Below are 18,815 nucleotides of genomic sequence, written 5' to 3' on the forward strand. Positions count from 1 at the left end.
CTTTGGTTTAAGAACTTCCTGTATCGGGTGGGAGCGCGAGTGGAGAAGGGGCATGGCCTGCATAGCGGGGTCTACAGCACTGTACTCTAAACACCTTCCAAATCATAGCAGATCCCCTTCAGGCTGGGGCTTACATCAGGGGACAGGACTGTGTGGGGGGGGTAATCTCCCCATAGCTGTAACCCCCCTCTCTCCCCGGACAGAGAGTGCTGCATGTATGTGCCCACATCTGTACTGCTCATTCCTTCATGCTCCCTGCAGTCTCTGTCAGCCCTGGTGTTTCCCATCCTCTCCATTACTGTACAGTACAGAATAATAAATATATTTGGGGTGCGGAACCAATTGTCTGCATTTACATGATTTCTTATAGGAAAATTTGCTTTGGTTTAAGAGTGGATTTGGATTACAAGCACGGTCCTGGAACGAATTATGCTCATAATCCAAGGCACCACTGTGTGTGTATATATATATATATATATATATATATATATACACAAACACACACAACAATAGCATCACTTGGTCGTGAAAGGAGGGGGGGGGCCCAAGTTGGCCTCTCGCACCAGGGCCCAGGAGACATTAGCTACGCCCCTGGCTGCGACCGCAGATCCTCCTTCTGCTACAACTACACGGATCGGCAGTAGTGCCCCGCCCCAATCACTGATTGGCTGAATAGGCAATCCATCAGCCAGATACGTGATGTTGCAGTAACAGGAGCTGCTGGAGGCCAGCTGCTGTCAAAAGTCGGGACAGAATTGCTGCGGGGGCATGAGGATGGCTAAGTATACTTTCTTTATTATGTTCCCGAACCCCCATGACTGTCTCGGATTTTCTTTATTCCATGGGACTTCTCCTTTAAGAGTGGTGGAATGGTGATTTTAGTGCTGTTATTGAGCCCTGAAAGCCCCTGGCATCATTTTAAGTGCAGATCTTCCTACATGTTTGCATTAGCTTCCTATGTACTGTAGATCTGAGCTTAACAGTGTCTCATGGTCCTCTATTCAGTCCAGATGTGTTCTTTTTTGTCAATGTGATGAGTGTTGACTGCTAGTTGACAGATTTGTATTCATGCAGGTATACCAGTATATAATGGTTGGTGAGTGCTACTTGCTTGTGAGTATAAAATCATCTATTCCATGACGTCCTTTGATCCCTTAGACTGACTGAATGTTTGAGTAGATTTGCTATTACTGTGTCACTTGCATGGAAAACAAGTCATCCCATGCCCATTATATAGATTCAATGCTTTGGGGATTCTAGCAGTTTATTGTGAAAATCCCGATGATTTATTATGATATATGTGTTAGATTTATGTTTATCATGACATGGCTACCAAATCTATCAGATGATAACTGCACTGAAATGCACACACTAAGGCTTTCAAGCAAAACAAGACATGATGTATCTTCTTCCTATATAACTGCAGACATCTGGAGACCAAAAAAGTTGGAGTAAGGTCAAGTGTTTCACCCTCCAGCTTATTGCTGATACCACCAGATGGCAGTGTGGCCATGCCCAGATAGGCTGTCATGTAAGTATAGATAAAGAATAGAGTTTATATGCATAAATCAAGTCTGTAGAGTAAAAAAGAAAAGAAAAGAACATCTTAGGGACACATCTTTAACCCTTAGGGGACACAGCCAGTTTTCATTTTTGAGCTTTCGTTTTTTTCTTTCTTGTGTATATAAGGTCATAACGCGTGCATTTTTCCACCTAGAGACCCAGATGAGCCCTTATTTTTTGCACCACTGTTTGTACTTTGCAATGACAGATGTAATTTTTGCCTAAAATATGCCGTAAAACCAGAAAAGAATTATATGTCTGTTGAAAAACACAATTTTTTTATTTGGGGGTGTTTTGTTTTTACGCCGTTCGCCCTAGGGTAAAATTGACTTGTTATACATGTTCCTCAAGTTGTTACGATTACAATGATATGTAACTTGTAAAACTTTTATTTTATTTGATGGCTTTTAAAAAATTAAAACCTTAAAAAAAATGATGTTCCTTAAAATCGCTCTATTACCATGCTTATAGCGCTTTTATTCTTTGGTCTATGGGTCTGTGTGAGGTGTCAATTTTTGCACCATGATGTGTACTTTCTATTGGTACCTTTTGATCGCTTTTTACTACAATTTTTCGAGATTTGATGCGACCAAAAATGCACAATTGCCGTTTACGGTGCAAGATCGGGAATGTGATAATTTAATAGTTCAGGGGCACGCGACAATACCAAACATCTTTATTTATTTATAAAATGGGGGAAGGGCGGTGATTCTGACTTTTATAAGGGGGAGGGGATTTTGTATTATTTAAAAAACATTTTTTTCTATTTACACATGTACTAGAAACCCCCCTGGGGGACTTCTAGTATAGACACACTGATCTCTCATTGAGATCTATGCAGTATAATTATAAAGCAATAGAGTGGTGGCGGAGACCCCAGCCCGAAGCAGATGCGGGGATGGGCGAATGTGTCGCGGGGGGGGGGGGGGGATGGGGCGATCCCCCCACTAGACCACCAGGGAAGGGCTACAATAAGTATTCAGATGCAGCTGTCAACTTTGACAGCTGCATCTAAATACCTAATTAGCAGGCATGGCAATCGGACCGTGCCTGCTAATAGCCGTGGTAGTTCACAGGGGGTCGCCGCGCGACTCCCCTCTGAACTCCTCATAGTTCAGTAATGTCCTGGTGCAGCTATAGGTTAATTGACTAAGCATGGATAGGATCAGCAGGTAGGAGCTTTGATTAATAAAGGGAGGAATATTGGACCACAGATCCTAAAATATTATGAAGAATTGGTGACATAGCTATATAACCTCAATCACTCATATTATACTCCCCATAGGCTACACAGATGCATGCAGAAGCATGAGAGAATAACTTCTATATGGCCACAGATTCAAATGTGTTAGTATTATAATTCTTCAATGGCAATATAAAACCAAACAACCCATTTTCAGTGGCTGATCATGGCTGATAATTAAGGTTGTGGGTGGCAACTGAAACGCGTTGGTGTCTTTTTGGGGGGGTTGCCACAGTGTGTGCACGGTGTAAGGTGAAGAATAAAGCTCTATTCACACTTACCTGGCCGGGAGCTGGACTCAACTTTTTTCTTTTGTTACTTGTGGATGGAGTGAGAGCCCGAGCAGTGAGGCCAAGGAAGAAGCGGTAAGCTGGCCATCTCCTTCCTACTTACATGTGCATGTTTCCAGTCTATATATGCGTCAGATTATAAAATTGCATGATCGGGTGTATCTAAGCTTTCAGATGAACCAGTGTATCTATGCCCATTGTGTGTGATGTGTTTACTGAGCCAGTGTATCTAAGCCTATTGTGTGTGTTACTTTCTGAAGAACCTCTCTAAACAGTTAAACCGGTCATATAAAATACAGTCTGCATTGTTACTGAATCTATGCTATCACCTGTGATAAGAGAGGGGTAGGTGGCGGGGCAGCTGGCCGCCAGCGGGTGCTGTATACAGCGAGGTGAGGATGTGACATATGTGGGTCATGATGTTGTATTTAGGTAAGGGTATTATGTACAGAGGAATTTCTGACAAGGGGGGTCCCAAGGACGTCCAAACTGCCCATATTTGATTGGATGGCAAGTGGCACTGGCATTATGAAAGGTAACAGTGTGGCGGTAAACAAGGTGACTTTGCGGTGGTAGCACATACAAGATGTGTACATACTCGCAGTGCTGCCCGTCCTCTCTCGATCTATGAAAATGGTGCTTATTTACTGTGCGGGGTCTGGTAGTCTAACAAGTCCCAAGGTATGATAATGTGATCATTTTTGTCATGAACTATACACATGTTCAATCAAATAATCATAAATCCACTCTAAAATGATAAATGTCTATTGTAACCATTACGTAATGCGCTCAGCCTCTTTGTTTACTAGTGATGGGTGTACTTTAGATAACACTATTTGTTTCATACTGGGGTGGTGTGAAATACCAAGATGGCTTACACACATTTTCTCTGTTTTCTCAAGGACAATTACACAGTGTCTCTTATGCATCTTTTGTTCCTGGCGTTCTTCATTTGATAATTCAGTTGTTTTCAGTCTGTTCAGTACTATACTGTGCCTTTCTCCTTTGTTAATGGTCTGAGATATAACATCATAATTCAGAATATAAACAATACCAGTAAACAACACACCAAAGGAGATGGCTTTAGTCTACTCAATATAATATTTCAAGAAACACTTAACATTTTACACTAAAGTGGAACTTTGAAATACTGCACAGAGCATGAGTGGACAAATTGAACTAGAAGGCCAGACCAATATAGTTAACTTAGTTCTGGTGGGAACAACAGTGTGGCAGGAGTGTTTCCCAGCCTTTTCCACCTCAGGGTAACCCTACTAAATAATGTTCCACAAAAAACTTAATTCAGTGACTCACACATGACGTCTTGTTTGATATGAGGCATCACTTTCCTTTTTACTTTTGCAGGATGATTTCTACAATTCATCCAGCTACAAACCTGTCAGAAAAACATTTTAGGCTCCAAAATTTTCCTTTAACTTTCTTTCCTTTTCCCTACCTATAGGGTCCCATACAGTAGTAATTCTGCTGTTTGGCATCATGCTCAGTAAAGTGAGTAGGTCTGTAAAAAGTAATAATATCCCCTTCTATGGGCCCCCATATAGTAATAATGCCCTCTGCTGTGTCCCTCATATAATAATAATGTCCCCTGCTGTGTCCCCCATAACATACTAATAATGCTCCCTGCTGTCCGCCCATATAGTAATAATATCCCCTGTTGTGCCCTTCATATAGTAATAATGGCTCCTGCTGTGCTCTCCATATAGTAATAATGGCTCTTGCTGTCCCCCTACATAGTAATAATGCCATCTTCTGTGCTTCCATAGTAATAATGCTCCCTGCTCTGCTGCTATAATAATAATGCCACCTGCTATGCACCCCAACCCATAGTAATAATGCCCCCCCAGTAAAAATGCCACCTGCTGTGTTCAGCTTTTTAAACATTTGGAACTTAAAGGAAGACTACCTTTTAGAAGTAAATTATAAAAAGCAATAGAAACTAGATGTGCATTTCCTGGAGAAAATACATAGGGGGACATTTATGAAGTCCGGCGTTTTTACGCAGCTCCACAGCTCCGGAGCTCAGGGGATTTATGTAGAGGCGCATTGCCTCCAAATAAATCCCAATCGCACAGAGCCTGTCCGTGCAAAGATTTTGAAACCTACGCCAGCTCGGATCAGTGTAGTATACTTAATCCATTAGATCAGTGCTGTATTACTCTGGTCTGCTGCAGACCAGATACATCGATTACCAAGCTGGGATAATTCTGACACTGAGGCCCGGCCGTGTAAGGAGAATCCCCCTTTGCGATCTCATTGCGTGCACGAGGAATGGGGATCCCCCCACTAGATCACCACGGATGGCGCACCATGAGGCATTTTAATGCAGCTGTCATGTTTGATATGTTTGTCAAGCTGCCATGACTAATACCGAATTTTTAATCCAAAGGTACGATTTCTTTCAGTCAATATCCACTGTGATTCCATAACATACTGTATGTACTAAATATAGGGATAGAAGACATATTTTTACGAACAAAGTTTCAACCTACGCTGCCTACCATTTTCATTACACAACCATATATAGATAATAAAATTCTAGCTGCACGGAACAACCACTAGGGGAAGATCATTGAATATAGATTACAGAAAGTAGCTTTAATCCCAATTATTGTTATTTATCTTTTTAAATGTGCTGCTACAATGTGAGGCAAAAAGGAGAATATTATCTCTATAGGTACAAAAACAACAAAATACAGTGGTGCCTTGGTTTACAAGCATAATTCGTTCCGGGACTGAGCTTGTAATCCAATCTTAAACCAAAGCTAAATTTTCCATAAAAAATAATTGCAATTCAGACAAGAAACAGCTGAATATGTCATATTATAAGTTACTGTACAGTATAGCAATCAGCATGTGGTGTATAATGTATAGTAAGAGCATAAACCTGAAAAACAGCAGCAGTCTGTAGATAAAGGATGGAACTGAAGATCCTCATAATGTAGTAGTGCGATGCCCTGGCCCCTGGGGGCCACTTCCGCAGTGCTGGTGTTATGAGCGGGCAATGACGGGGGCAGCTGCAGGGGTTATACTTGTCACGGTATAGGCCTGAGGGCGGCACAGCTGTAGGGCCGGTGTGTGGAATCTGCGGGTGATGATGGGCATGCGATTCTTCGCTGCACCTAGTCAGGGCACCAGTTAGTGGACACCAATGCCAGGGTTCAGTAACAGCGGTTTTATTATAGATGAGGTAACTAGTAGCAACAGTCTCTCCGGATGCAACCGGGTATATAGCAGGCTTTGACAAATAAAGCAGGAGTGGTGCTGCATAGGCTGTGAGAATATGTGCCGGATGATGGGAGTAGGAGTATGAGAGAAATAGCGTTGCTGGGTGGATTAGCTTGAGAGTAATACTTGCTGTGAATCCTTGTAGCGATGAGGAGAGATAACGGAATGACACCCAGATGAGAGAAAAGACTCCGGACACTTGAGCAGGCAGATACAGCCGAAGACTTGAATATAGCAGAGCACCTGATCCACACTTCTAGTGGTGAAGTGGGAGCTGCAGAGAAGAAGCCCAACTCCTCTGAGGCAGGAGAGGGACGACACACATCCTCCTTGCTTGGAAGCAGGGGGAAGACTAACTTGTTAGGAGGAAGTGGGAGGTCACATGGTTGTTCCTGGCCAGAGCTAGTCAGCCATTGGAGGAACCATGGTTACAGGGCACTGGCACGGTCACGTGATCAACAGCCTTGCATACCACTGTACAATGTAATAATACACAGGAATACATGAGAATACACATGAGAATGCACATTACCAGAGAATACTAGGGGGAAACCAGCAGCAGTTGCAGTGCAAACACTTACCAGAACAGGCATTGACACAGCAAGAGAAATGGCCATAATAGGAGTAGTAGTCTGCATGTTCTGGGACACTGCATACCTCCCTAGCAAATTTGAGCCGAGCTCGGCGAATCTAGAAAGCAGCAAACATGAATAGACTGGACAATCAAACAACAGGAATGAATGATGAGAGTGAGAGGAGGTGTGTGTTTCCCACGCCCAAGGCACAGGTGTGAAGAGAGAGAGAATGAGAAACCCTAGTGGCAGGACTTCACCTAGGGGTGCCTAACGTACTCTGGCGACCAGGTAGCTAGTGCGTGAACCATCTGACGTGTAAGCCAGGACAACTTAACTGCTGGCGGGTGACCCTCCATATTCCAGCCAGTTAGACAGTAGGTTTTCTGTTAAATGTGTTACCCTACTGGAGGAGAACGTGAAGACCTGTGTACTACCTTGGCGTGTCTGAGTAGTGTCTTGGATACCTGGAAGAGAAAAGAACAAAATAATAAAAGCACACATACATGGGGAGCTCCATTTCATACCACTCAATCACACACACAAGCACTCCACAGGCCAAACACACGAAAAGGTATCCAAGGTGCGATATGTATGGACAAGTGTGAAGGTTAGGTATGAGTATGTGTGATAACTACTGTGTTGGGACAAGACAGAGGCGAACAAATACTGGAAACAAAAGGAAGGGAAACACAAGGGACAACAAATACTGCGAGGTCTTGAAGAGAACTGTCTCGCATAAATCTGAATGAAAATCTGAGAAAAATCTGAATGAAAATCTGAGAAAAATCTGCATACGAACTGGCTCAACTAAATCTTTCCAGCTATAGATATGATAATAATACACAATAATGAGACTGGATGAGAAAATACACTCCTACATAAACTGGACTTTCTCTGAGGTATATGTAAACTGACTTCTCTTATTCAGAGGAGGAGCTATCTGACTCAGACACTGGAAAATATACTGTTTTACAAAAGAGGCGCTCTATTCTGAGGCAATCTAAATAACCTTTTGCTTACTCAGAGGAGGAAATACAAAGATTTCGATAACACTGGAATACAATAGTAGAATAAGTGCAATAATGAAATAAGTGCAATAATACCCTGTGTGGAACACACAATCACAGGAAAGTGCATTAGGAAGGAATGGGTTAAGTGTCTTTGTTAGGTAGAGTCTCTTTTAGGCAATTAGACATCGTCCATGTAAAAGGCTCTGGGACAGGCAGTAGAGAACCTTTTGTTATGGTGAGTGTCCATCAGCTCATGGCTGGTTAGTACAGGGAACTTGGTCAGGAGGACCAGGCACGAACCTTGAACGTTGCAGGAACTGGAACAAAACAGTTAGACAACAAAAACAGTTTAAGGGCTCTGGTCTCTGTAGCGGATACTTAGCAGAAATGTCCTGGAGGACCCTGAGTAGGCTTCTTCTTTTTCTTCTTCCACGGATAGCGATAGCGTGAAGGGCCTGGAGCAGAAGCATCACTATATGCCGTAGTGACTTCAATGCTGGGCGTCACCATGGTGATAGGAGAGATGATGGGGGCCACATGATAGGTGACGGTCGTGGTAGAAGAGGCAGCCTTAGCCACAGCAGTGGGGGCAGTAGAGGGGACTGCGGTAGTAGACGGGCCTGCTGTAGTGGAAGCTGCAGGAGTAGCGCTAGGCATAGCGGTGGCAGCTGTAGTGGCAGGCGACAGGGCAGCGAGGGCCTGCTGAATGTCCTCGATCAGCTGCATAATCTTAGGCCCCGGCCCGAGCATCCATTGCGGCAGTGGCGGCGAATCACGCCCTGGAGGTTGCCACAGACCCGGGGATATGAAGGCCTTAGCAAAGTTCTCCCCTTTAGGGCCAGGGACTGAGGACAACAGAGTCGGTCCACTTACAATCTGTTCGCTGTCCAGTGATGAGGACCCTCCGGTACTAGAAGCGAGGTCAGCGGTGCTGGAGTGACCGGGTCCCGGAGAAATGCTGGTCTCAGGTATGGGCCCCTCATTCTGATCAGCAGAGGCCGGGATGAAGGCCCGGCGAAGACTTCCGTCGTCCGACGGGGCAGCGGCCCAGCTGGTGTCGCTGTAGGATGGGAGCGGTGCTAGCAGGCAGGCAGGATTGCTCTCCGGCAGCTCCGGCATCACTGGTGCTGCGGCTGCAGGCAAACGTTTCTCGGGGGCCGCCATCTTGTCACGCTCTGGCCGGAACGTGTAGCAGGAAGGGGAGGAGCGCCAGGCTGGAGGATCAGGTTCCAGAATCTGCCCAGCAACAGTGACGTCATTCGGCCCAGGCAGCCAATCAGGAGCAGTCAATGGAAAGTCTATGGCGCCGGGCGATTCCCGCGCTTTGGCAGCATGGCTGTTAACCCCCTCCTCTCCGGGGTATGGCGCAGCCAGAAATTGAAGAAGACGGCGGCCATCTTGTGTACTGTTTAGGGCCCGAAACACCTCAATCACCCCCATAGTAATCGGCAAAGTCTCTGGGGGGTAGCAGTACAGTTCTGGGGACACTGACAGTTGGCACAACACAGTCTGTATCCTGTTCGTGACGCCAAAAATGCGATGCCCTGGCCCCTGGGGGCCACTTCCGCAGTGCTGGTGTTATGAGCGGGCAATGACCGGGGCAGCTGCAGGGGTTATACTTGTCACGGTATAGGCCTGAGGGCGGCACAGCTGTAGGGCCGGTGTGTGGAATCTGCGGGTGATGATGGGCATGCGATTCTTCGCTGCACCTAGTCAGGGCACCAGTTAGTGGACACCAATGCCAGGGTTCAGTAACAGCGGTTTTATTATAGATGAGGTAACTAGTAGCAACAGTCTCTCCGGATGCAACCAGGTATATAGCAGGCTTTGACAAATAAAGCAGGAGTGGTGCTGCATAGGCTGTGAGAATACGTGCCGGATGATGGGAGTAGGAGTATGAGAGAAATAGCGTTGCTGGGTGGATTAGCTTGAGAGTAATACTTGCTGTGAATCCTTGTAGCGATGAGGAGAGATAACGGAATGACACCCAGATGAGAGAAAAGACTCCGGACACTTGAGCAGGCAGATACAGCCGAAGACTTGAATATAGCAGAGCACCTGATCCACACTTCTAGTGGTGAAGTGGGAGCTGCAGAGAAGAAGCCCAACTCCTCTGAGGCAGGAGAGGGACGACACACATCCTCCTTGCTTGGAAGCAGGGGGAAGACTAACTTGTTAGGAGGAAGTGGGAGGTCACATGGTTGTTCCTGGCCAGAGCTAGTCAGCCATTGGAGGAACCATGATTACAGGGCACTGGCACGGTCACGTGATCAACAGATAAGCATGGACCATTATAGCACATTAAAGCAGCTGTGTATATAGCTGAATGTAAGTCCAGGCACAATATAGCAGTGTGTGTAGCTGAACGTGAGTGCAAGCACATTATAGCAGCTATGGGGAGCATGGGAAACACAAGGGCTGACAGAGACTGCAGGGGGCATGAAGGAATGAGCAGGGCAGATGTGGGTACATACATGCAGCTCTCTGTCCAGGCAGAGAGGGGTTACCGCTATGGAGAGATTACCTCCACAGTCCTGTACCCTGATGCAAGGCCCAGCCTGAAGTGGATCTGCTATGATTTGGAAGGTGAGGGAGACTTCCTGGGTCAGAATACAGTGCTGTAGACCCCGCTATGCAGGCCATGCTCCTCCCCCAATCCCCTTCCCATCCAGTACAGGAAGCTCTTAAACCAAAGCAATGCTCTTAATCCAAGTTACAATTTTAACTGCCCAGCCCTCACTGTTAATGACAGGCTATCTGGCCGGGGAGGAGGTGGCTGAGGGCAACGACGTCCACTCACCTCCCCGGTTCCAGCGGCGGGTCCCGTATTACGTCGCTCCGGTCCCCGCTGCCCAGGCGCTTCCTGGTCTCTGACGCGGGCTTGAGACGTGACGTTTCAAGTCCACTCATCAGTCAGTGACTGAGGTGGGATCCCTCTGCTGAGCTCCTGCTCTCACTTCAAAGCACTGCCGGACTCCATGACGTATGGGTACGGCATGGGTCCTTAAGTGACAGGATTCCATGACGTACCCGTACAGCATGGGTCCTTAAGGGGTTAAGCTAATTTTCAAATTAATATTTTTCAGCCAGGAAAATTATGGAGTCATAAAAGATTATTTTGAAGTGAGCTACAAAGGGAATAATAATCCTTTATGTTGTCCTGCTTCACAAGGTTACTAATTTAAAGGTATGGCTACAACAGATTATAAAGCTTGTGGCTCAGATAATATATATCAATTACCTAATATACTCAAATTTCCTCCCACACCCAAAAACATACAGATAGTTAAATTCAGACTGTGAGCCCTAATGGGGACAGGGAGCTAAATTGGCAAAGTGCTAAATGTAAAGTGTAAAGTGCTGCAGAATCAGTTGGCGTTACACAAATAAAAGCATTATTATTATTATTATGTTGCAAAGGTAATAAGCATTAACTACAAGTGACCACCCAAGGACCGCAGAACTGGTCCCTGTGCCTGCAGCCTCTTAACTAACAGGTTTACATTTGACAGCTCTGCACACCCCTTCACACAGAACCGTCGGCAGGAGTAAGCCGGCCCGGCACTATAGTGTTCCTATATCTGTAAATACAGCAGCACAGGTAAGTAGAAAAAATGGTAAAGTGCACGTCTCACCAAACCAGACCAAGGTTTGTGTCAAATGCAGTTAGATTGTTTATTCACCGGTGTGCGACGTTTCGGCTCAACAATAGTAGCCTGTCTGAAGCAGTGATACAATGCCAATGAATTTAGCCATATAAATACACACAAGTGTTGACAGAAAGTGTAATAAGTGTTAATAATCAATTCATTATCAAATTTAGCAAAAAACTCTCAAAATCTGTGATCAGTGATCACACTTTATAGTCATATTCAAATCATATCTACAAATGTATCAAACCCCAGTACAGTGAAAATAAGTGGTCAATAAGTGACTCTACTTGAGCCCGCCCCTGGTTCATACTCTACCGGGACCCTCCATGTTCGAATGCATGCGACGGCGTCGGCACACCACAGAAGCGCACAAGGACGCGCCGCCCCACATCCCATGGGTGTGGAGAGGAAAAACGCCCCGAGCGTGCCTGTGCCGAGAGCGCCAACCCGAGTCGGCAATGGACCACAGATAGGGGACCACAACAATTTATTAAATAAATACAGCCCTAAAATCAAAACTGTAGCCCACTGTTACCAACATGAAAATGGAGAAATAAAGTGGCAACTGAATACTTGATGGCATAAAAAGAAAACATCTAATAATGGTAAAGTGATGTTCCGATGCTTTTTAAATTCAACAAAAGATTATTGAGGATCTATAAGAAAAAGAAGCGAAAGATCCTTTTACAATAAAGTTAAAAAAAAAAACGAAAAAAAAAAAAAAACGGATCACAATGGGACTCAAATAAGTAGTAATACAGAATATTAAGGCATCATATCAAATGATTCCCCAAGTATTACAGGATGTCAGAGTGAACCCAGGCGAGGGCATGCCGCTAGTCCCTAATCGTCGTACCTAGGGAGGGACCAACCTCACAGTCCACATTTAGGCCCCTGGGGGAAAGAGTACCTAGTTTGAAGAACCATTCCAATTCTAATCGTTTCAGTCTGGCTATCCTGTCTCCGTCCCTCCTATGTCTAGGTACATGGTCCAAAATGGCAAACCTACGGTCAGTTATTTTATGTTTATTTTCAATAAAATGTTTGGGGACTGGTAGTTCTGCTTTGGAGGTCCTGATGATGGATTTGTGTTGGTTAATCCTTAGTTAATGTGTTGGTTAATCCTTCCACTCCCCCGTGGTCTCCCCAACATAGAGAAGGTTGGAGGGGCATTGTAATATGTAAACTATAAAATTTGTTCTACATGTAAGATACTTTTTTATCTTTCACCTGTCTGAGGATGTGTGAAATGTTCACCTTTCATCCGGTGGGTACAGTTTCCACAGGATAGGCATGGGTAGCAATCTAATTTGGTGTCTCCTAGGTTTGGCAGGAGAGGTTTTCAATGGGGATTTGCTGCTGCTCTGGAGAGTTCCTGTCTCAGACAGAGGTAGAAGCAGAGAGCACTGTGTCAGACTGAAAAGAAAACAACATTTCCTGCAGGACATACAGCAGCTGATAAGTATGGAAAGACTTGAGATTTGTAAATAAAAAATAAATTACAAATATATAACTTCCAGTTGATTTGAAAGAAAAAGATTTTCTCTGGACAACCCCTTTAAGGATCTAAATCTGTATAGTCTGGAGGAAAAAAGGGAAAGAGAGGACTCTTTTCTTTTCTCTGTTTTATGGATGTATACAGGAAAATCCTTGACAGTGTGGCAGCCAACCAGCACAATCTATTATTGTAGGCCTCAATATAGATTAGTGTGCGCAGGGAGTCCCTTGTTCAGCATTTTTCTTACTAACTCCCAGAACTGTTAAAGCAATATCAAAGGTAGGCTTGCCCTGCACTCAGGGGTGTAGCTAGGATTCATGGGGCCCCATAGCTAGAAACTGTACGGAGCTCTCTCTCCCCTACGCACACCACAAAGTACTATATATATATATATATATATGTATTTATATATATATATATATATATATATATATATATATATATAGACAGGAGAAAGCGGCACATCCAAAGTTGCATGAGGCGGGTGCTGTGATGCTTGATAATGACCTCGTGAGGAGGTCGAAACGTCGCATCTTTTGTATCTTTTGTATCTGGATATATATATATATATATATATATATATATATATATATATACTGTATATATTTATTTATAGGCTTGGTGATGTGGCCAAAAACTAAAATCTCTTGTTACCAGAGGCAGAATTAGCTACAAAAGTGACTGTCAGAGCAGAGAGCCAATGGCTGCTTGTCCACTGTATTTAACTACAAGGGCCTATTTATGGTTAAATATATAGATGCAAGAACAGACTACCTTCTGCTTAACCCCTTATGTACTGCAGTGTGTAAGTGACCTTACCTTCACTTACATGCTGCAACACAAGTAAGAGTTAAAAAGGAAGACAAGGAGATCTCTGCTTCTCTGCTCGTGCACTGATAACCCCTGACCTCTGGCACATTTTCCAACTTACACAGATACATTGAGTGCCCGGGAAGGTTAGATCGAAGGTCCCGTCTTTGCCAGATGTACAGGAGGGGAGAGGGGTGGGGAAGAGCGCCCCATAGAGATGACTGGGAAAATCCCCACACTGCACACACAGGTGATATAATTAGTGCTGCAGCTCACCAGCAGAAATGGCAGTTGGAAGCCTTAGCAACCAATAGGATTACTACTTTCATTTTCACAGGGAGCTAGAATCTGATTGGTTGCTAGGGCCAGCTGCCTCACAACAGATCCACTGAAATAAATACAGTAAGGGTACAAACACTTTGGGCGGATCCGCAGCAGATTTCTTGCTGCGAATTTGCAGCAAGACCCACTGCGGATCCCTGCCCTGTACACTCTATGGACAGACAAACGTGCAGTAGGATGGACATCCAGCTGCAAGTTTGTTAGCAGCCTACCCCATTAACCCTCCGCCACCAGAGCATATACATCACCTGCCCCCGCTCTGGCTTGCTTCGGGGGTCCCCGTGTCTTCACGTCCCGCTGAGCCAATCAGTGCGGGGAATCCCCGAAGCAAGTCAGAGTGGGGACCAGGTGATGTATAAGCTCCGGCGGCGGGGGGGGGGGGGTAACGGGGCTGGCTGCTGACAAGCTCACAGCCAGAGTATAGGGACTACCTGCAGGGGGGTGTATAGAGTATGGGGGCTACCTGCAAGTGAGGGGAGTGTATAGTGTATGGGGGCAACCTGCAAGTGGGGGGAGTGTATAGAGTATGGTGGCTACCCGCAGGGGTGGGGGGTGTATACAGTATGGGGGCAACCTGCAAGAACGGGGGGGGGGAGTGTATAGAGTATGAGGGCTACCTGCGGGGGTGGACTGTATACAGTATAGGGACTACTTGCAAAGGCGAGGGGTGTATAGAATATGGGGTTACCTGCAAGTGGGGGAGTGTGTAGAGTATGGGGGCTACCTGCAGGGGTGGGGGTGTATACAATATGTGGGCTACCTGCGGACGGGAGTGTATACAATATGGGGGCTACCATATTGTATACCATATGGGGGGCATTATGATGATGCAGGATTTTGTATACACTTATTATTATAAGCTGCAGGTTTTCTGCACGCACACACACACACACACACACACACTTATGGTCTGCAGTCAGCGGGGGGGGGGGCAAACTTTACACTATATGTATACAGGACCCCTGAACTATACACTACAGCTATACAGGACCTCCACCAACTATATACTACAGCTATACAGGACCTCCACTAACACTGTCAATGTTGTATATAACCAGGCTCAGCATAACACTGCCAATGTTTTTCATAACCAGGCTGTATATAACACTGTCAATGTTGTATATAACCAGGCTGCATATAACAATGCCAATGTTGTATATAACTAGGCTGTATATAACACTGCCAATGTTGTATATAACCAGACTCAGCATAACACTACCAATGTTGTACATAACCAGGCTGTATACTGTATAACACTGCCAATGTTGCATATAACCAGGCTGTATATTACACTGCCAATGTTGCATATAACCAGGCTGTATATAACACTGACAATGTTGTATATAACCAGGCTCTGTATATAAAACTGACAATGTTGTATATAACCAGGCTCTGTATAAAGTCTGATCACATGACATCTCAGTTTGGCTATTAGGTATTTAGGATGTTTAAAGTTTTTAGATTATTTCTAATGTGCATGAGCTACAATTTACATAAACAGTACAGAAATGTTGGGGTATATAGCGTATAAAGGGGTATATAGAGCTTCGGGCGATTTCCCCTTAAACAAAAAAAAAAACAATGGCATAGATTTGACTCCTGGGTGACCTTGGAACAAATCTAATTAACACATGGACACTTTATACCCGGCCAGCGCGGGGAACATTTTCTAGTATAGCCTATATGTTTTGATTAAAGAGACATTATCTTGTTTTGTTAGTACTGGTGCCATTTTCTACAGGAGTTATCCACCTATAACTTCCAGAGCTATAGCCAATGGCAAATTTTCATTGTTCAGGTAAAATCCCTTTCCATGCTGGAAACAAAACATGTTTAAAACAATGTATTTATAGTTTGTCTTAACTTACAGACCGCTTTACCATCCTCTGATATATTTATGGACACAAACTGGGTCACCCCTTTTGCTAAGAATAAACAACCTTGGTTTGTTAGTTCTTACATTATTTAAACTTTTCATCCCTTTCAACTTTTTCCCACATCCACCATATACTGCAACAGACACTTATCTTCAGTGACTACGGCATCTAAGCAAAAAGAGAGAAACGTTGGATGGTGGGGTGGGGGGTGGGGCTTTCCCCCCTGTGTGACATAATAAGGTGGTGGCTGTTCATTTGTTAGAGTAAACAGAGGCCTAATATCATCTTCCTTCAGTACCTTCAGTAATGGAAAAACCATAAACTTCAATGCATGTTTCAAGTGTATTATACAAGCCATTGCAAAATAGCAACACAAAGCAAACAAAACAAAACAAAACACAAAAAAACATATATTTTAGGTTGCAAAAAATAACAGAACCTATATGAATTTGGCATGGATATAATTGTAGTGACCTGCACAGGACCTGTAGGGGTGGCATATTTTCTGGAGTGGCCATAAATTATACTGTCTGCTACACACCACTGACTTCATTGACCCCATGACCTGCAGATGATAGCTGGACAAAGAGGTAGAATGCAAAGAGGACAGGTGGGTGCCAACATCCAGCACGCCTTCAAATCAAATACACAGTGATGGAACTGAAAGCAGACAGCTCTGTAGATTGTAAAGTGGCTTTGGTGGGTTACTGCAGCTCAGCTGCTTTCTGAGCCATTCATTGTGTATGTGGATGCCTTAAAGTGACTCTGTACCTACAATGTGACCCCCCCCAAACCACTTGTACCTTCGGATAGCTGCTTTTAATCCAAGATCTGTCCTGGGGTCCGTTCAGCAGGGCATGCAATTATTGTCATAAAAACAATTTTTAATCCTGCAGCGATGTGTCTAACGGCCGGGGCTTACATTTGTATATGCATTAGGCTGGCACACCCTCTCTGTCCTTCCTCCCCACCCTCCTCATCATTAGGAATGCTCCAGGCAGATTGCTTCCTATTCCCCACCTGTGTGTATAATGAACATGGGCTGGATCGTTAATACACCTGTGCAAAGCTCAAAGAGCAGTAAATGTTCCTGGATCCCTATTGATTCCTGATCCTGGATTCCTAATGATGAGGAGGGTGGGGAGGAAGGACAGAGAGGTGGTGCCAGCCTAATGCATATACAAATGTAAGCCCCGGCCGTTAGACACAGCGCTGCAGGATTAAAAGTTGTTTTTAGGACAATAACTGCATCCCCTGCCGAACGGACCCCAGGACAGATCCTGGATTAAAAGCAGATATCCGAAGGTACAAGCGGTTTGGGGGGACAGATTGTGGGTACAGAGTCGCTTTAATATGTTTACATGTTTTATTCACTAAACCATTCACTTGAGCAATTTTATATTTATACTGCATTCTACATAGTGAGGAGGTAATGTCCATTTTTGTAGATTGTAGATATACCATACAGGTTGTAAGATCTTGTAAACTTATTTGAATAATGTGTGGGGCACTGCAGATAAATGTAACTTATATCAAATAAAACAACTGCCAAGTCAACCAAGTAAAGCATGCTACAGATTTTTTTTTGTATGGGAAATTACAGTTATCATTGTGCCCTAACAATGGTAAGAATACACTGAATGTTTTTTGATTTTTTTTCTTTTTTAAAAACTAGCTTGATGCTGTTATCTTATCTCAGGTGACAGCATCTTGTTGCAGACATTATAAGAGAAAATAGCATCACATTGTGTACTGATACATAGGGAATATGTAATCAATTTATGTCATATCACATTCAGTTGTGTGCCTCTGTGTATGCCATGTTCCTCCAGCCGTCTTAGGGAGAATTGCCCTCCAAGCTACACTGGCAGAACAGCGCAGCAGGGGGGTGATCCTTCAGCACCCATGAATGGGCATATTAGTAAGCAACTAAAAGGCCTTTTACAGTATAGCAACGGAGAAGTAAAGTAAAACTGCCGGTACTCACTAAAAATGTCTTCATCTTTATTAATAATTCATGGTAAAACCAGGTAGGTGCGGACAAGGTGCAGACAGTGCGGTAGCAGACACCATGCCTCCGTGGCCTCCTCCAGAATGACTGACAACCGAAGGAGGCGGGCCCTGAAGGTACAGCTGGCAGAAGGCGGAAGACCTGGATGGTGGATCCTTTCCCGGCTCTGTGTCACACGATCAGTCAAACTTATCAGTCGTGCTCCATAGAGCTCCATTATAAGTCCAACTAATCACGTGACAAAGAGCTGGGAGAGGACTAAACACTCAGACCCGGACCGTTCAAAACTTTTGACAAGTCTCTATGACATGTCAAAAGTTTTGTGAAACGTTAGTGACACTTAAAACTGGCAGCACAGGTACATACATATCTGTGCTGTCAGTTTTCCAGGCTGCACAAACAATAAAAGGATTGGGCCCCTCAATTTAATGTGCTAAGTAAAGGCTTGTTTGCAGCCCCTGCAGCCAACAAATATGTTACTCTAAAAGGACCCTCTAGAATTATGTTGTATATCTGCCCCATTGTCATTCAGCACATGTGCCAATCCCTTCTGGTGGGAAAGCCAGTGACTTCAGAAGTGCAATGCAGAATTCTGTATGCAAAGAAGGATAATAATATGGCTTGTAGACTTGTAAAGTGTCACTGTCGTTATAACTTTCAAAATCTAAATCAACAGTAGATATGAAATAAAGCAAGT

The sequence above is a fragment of the Dendropsophus ebraccatus genome, chromosome 6, assembly GCF_027789765.1.
Source record: "Dendropsophus ebraccatus isolate aDenEbr1 chromosome 6, aDenEbr1.pat, whole genome shotgun sequence".
NCBI lineage: Eukaryota > Metazoa > Chordata > Amphibia > Anura > Hylidae > Dendropsophus > Dendropsophus ebraccatus.